General features: G+C 43.1%; 1 pseudogene; it reads left to right on the forward strand.

The window, feature by feature from the left end:
- The first annotated feature begins 2,646 nt into the window (after positions 1-2,646).
- LOC138796079 (U2 spliceosomal RNA) lies at positions 2,647-2,759 on the forward strand (annotated as a pseudogene).
- The last annotated feature ends 1,175 nt before the right edge of the window (positions 2,760-3,934 follow it).

Here is a 3,934-nt window from a genome sequence, read left to right on the forward strand (position 1 = left end):
ATAAATCGGCACTTTCCGCCGAAAATCATCCGTACGCCGGATGATACATTTCCCCCTTGTGTAGAGTCATTCTCTTTCAGAACACTTTCAAGCTAACTAAAAAAAAATCGCTAATATAGAAAAAAAAAGAGTTAAAAATTAATATAAATGTGGTGTGCTTTTTGACATTAGCTTCCAAATATTATTTTTAGTGTCCATACAGGAACCAAAGTCATTTTCATAAACAGTTTTTTTTATTTTGCACACAAACTTCATTTAGCTTCTTTTTCCAGATCACACAGCTATGTAAATTTTATGTTAAGGTTAGGTTATATTTATACCCTGCCTATGGGGCACCGGTGGTGCGGATGCCAAGAAAATCTCTCAGCAATCTTTGTTTTCATCCTCAAAGGCAAAGAGCCATAACTTATTCTGTTGATTACATGTGTGAGGACTTGTTTTTTGAAGGACGGGTTGTATTTTTCAATGTAACTGTTTTAGTCATTGTAAAATTTATTGAATAACTTTAATTAACTTTGTCAGGAGTTAACATATTGAGAAAAAAAAATAGTGTCACAATAACTTTTTATCTTCCAACAAATATGCAAATATGAGGACTTGTTTTTTGCAGGATGAGTTGTATTTAGAATCTATTAACTAACTTTTCTGTGTTTGAGTGGGAGAATGTGGTGAATGAAAATAAAGAACAAATATGTCCGTCCCGTTTACCTTTTTGTCCTACTACTAATGGATATATCCATCATTGCTCACCATATGTAAAGGATGGGCAAAAAGACGCAAAAAAAGAAGCATGGATACTAGTGTGGCCCCGACTTTGCGTCACGGATCCGTATCTTTAGTGAAGTACTCTGTGAGGCACAGAGCACTACTGATCCACTGAGTGCAGTCCAAGGTAGCGGGTGAATGCTTCACTATGGACGTGCGAATAGGGCCTTAGGGTGCTCAATCAAGCTTGATGGTAGACCGAGCACCTTGTGGTGCTCAGATCACCTCAATAATTCAGAATACCCCAAAACAAACTTGCTTTTGGAACTTTCTGCAAGATAACTCCGGCGGTAGAAGTCTATTACTTTTTTTTTTTTTTTTTTTTATTTTAATTTATGTATATTTCGTCCCTTGAAATGATGCCTAAAAGAAACCCTACAAAAATTAGTATGGAAAAGTGTAATAGGTTTGTGCAAAAAACGTTAGAACTTTGGCAGTATGTCTGCAATTGCCAGCCTACCAGTTTTAATAGATCTTGCAAAAACTTATTGCAGTTTTCATTCTAATTTTTGTATATTTTATTTAAACACCCCTTGAAGGGACGAAATATACACAACAAAAATGCAATAGGTGACTTGAAGGTGAACCAGGCACCCTCTCCGCTCTGCTGAGCAGGGGCACCTGGTTTAATGCTCCAAATTGGGAGGAAAAACTAAGTGCAACCTATAAAGCGAAGTCAGCTCCAAGCAGTGCCGAGCACCTCAAGGAAGCTGCCCCAACCGCCCCCCCACCCCCTCCATTGCCGCTTACTATGCATGCCCCTCCATTGCCGCTCACTATGCATATGCATAGTAAGCGGCCCTGAGCGACCCCCTCCGCCTGCCCAGCCCACCCCCTCCATCGCCGCTCAGCTGACAGACGATCATAAGCCCAGGAAAGTGCAATGAGCAGCACTTTCCTGGGCTCCTGATCAGCTGTCAGCTAAGCGGCGATGGAGGGGGCGGGCTGGGCGGGGTGGAGGGGGTCGCTCGTGCTGTCCCAGTAACTCACCTGTCCGCCGGTCCCAGCGCCTTCTCTCCCGGCAGAGCGCGCACTCCCGTCATCCTCTGGCACAGGCAGTGGGGTACAGAGACGCTGACTGTGCGGGTGTCCCTGCAGCCTCTATAATTCATGATAGAGGCTGCAGGAGAGGCTGCACGCTCTGCTGGGAGAGGAGCTGCTGGGACCGGTGGACAGGTGAGTTACTGGTTTGTTGTTTTTCTGGTCGGGCCACACTGTATGGGGGCATTGGCTACTTTGTGGGGCACTATATGGGGGCATTGGCTACTATATGGGGGCATTGGCTACTATGCGGGGCACTATATGGGGGCATTGGCTACTATATGGGGGCATTGGCTACTTTGTGGGGCACTATATGGGGGCATTGGCTACTATATGGGGGCATTGGCTACTTTGTGGGGCACTATATGGGGGCATTGGCTACTATATGGGGGCATTGGCTACTATGTGGGGCACTATATGGGGGCATTGGCTACTATGTGGGGCACTAAATGGGGGCATTGGCTACTATGTGGGCACTATACGGGGGATTGGCTACTATGTGGGGAACTATAATGGGGGATTGGCTTCTATGTGGGGCACTATACGGGGGATTGGCTACTATGTGGGGCACTATAATAGGGGATTGGCTACTATGTGGGGCACTATATGAGGGGATTGGCTACTATGTGGGGCACTATATGGGGGCATTGGATATGGGGGGATTGGCACCAATCACACTGCTGCTATCTCCAAACTGTGACAATGAGCACAATATTTTTTTTTTATTTTTCTCCCCTAAAATCAGGGGTGCGTCTTATCAAAAGGCGCGTCCTATAAAGCAAAAAATACGGTAGTTTTTCTAATGCTACAGACTATAGGCAACGAATGAGTAAAGTAGGAAGATCTGTCTTCCGGCCTTTTGGCTAAGATCAAGTGTAGTATCTGTTCTTATCAGTTTAATATCTGATACGTCCCCTATTTGTTTGGGGACGCCTAAACCAGGGGGTCCCACTTCAGCAATAGGCAGGGTTAAACTAGGGGTAACCCATCTCGTACCTTTACCCCGTACCCCCTATATCTATCATCTAAGTATAAAACCTGTCTTTCATGTTTGTGTTTAATGTACATATTAATAAATACATGCTATAAGACGTATTATAGCATTTTCACCACAGTCCCTCCACTTTGTTTATTTATTCTTCAGTAAAACTAAGGCCTCATCCACACGGCCGGTCACAAGAAGCAGTAATACAGCCCTCATATGGTGCTCTAGTGCTCTAGATACATAAAGAGATTTTGTTCTTCTATTGGATGCAGTAATATGGGGCATTACTCTTAAGAAGAGTAGCTCTGCCATATGGTGCCGTATGGAGGCACCATATGCCGATCCATGGAGCGTCTACGGTTCCATATAGACCCGCAGGGATTACGTTTGCTGCTGAACAGGCTTTACTGTGTACATTAGGCCTAAGTTATTGACTCATTGCAGAAAATTGAGCTTTTTTTTGTAGCCTATTTTATGATCATCCCGATCTACAGAAATAAAAAAAAATTACGTTTGCCAGAGCTTTGGGGGGAAAAGAAATCCACAAGACAACTTTATAGCGTGGCTGGGGAAATGCTAATTTCTCTTTGCTTACCATTTTCATGTAAATGAAACAAAATTTGTGTGCAAGTAGGCAGAACAAAAATGTTATCTGCTCGAGCGCCAATAATCTCGACGAGAAAGCGGCGAAATAAAATTTTTTACATAAGAATGCCAATGTCTATTTTGAATTTCTACGAACAAGGGATCCATTCTGTTTGCAGCTGTGCACTCAATTTAACATCATCGCCGAGCTCCTCTTAAATAATGTTACATCCGAGGATTTGATTAACCGGGAGATAAAGGAACAGATTGAGAAGCTGAAGCAAAAAGTGAGCGTGTTCTTCCCGTTAATATGGCGTTCAACATAACGCGGAGGGGAATAAAAGGTTGTTTAAACAAATATGGTTACAAATGTAACAAGACGACTTCAGCGCAAAGGGGAAAGCAACACTCCCTACCAGGATCGTGAAAGTGTTGCTGAGCGTATGAAACATTATAACCAGTGGACGTCACATCATGTGCTCGACTGGGTATTTATAAACGTGATGATTTTTTTTTTTTTTTTTTTAAATGGTTCGACTTTTTATATTCTTAGAGATG

Source organism: Dendropsophus ebraccatus, chromosome 6, assembly GCF_027789765.1.
Source record: "Dendropsophus ebraccatus isolate aDenEbr1 chromosome 6, aDenEbr1.pat, whole genome shotgun sequence".
Classification (NCBI taxonomy): Eukaryota; Metazoa; Chordata; class Amphibia; order Anura; family Hylidae; genus Dendropsophus; species Dendropsophus ebraccatus.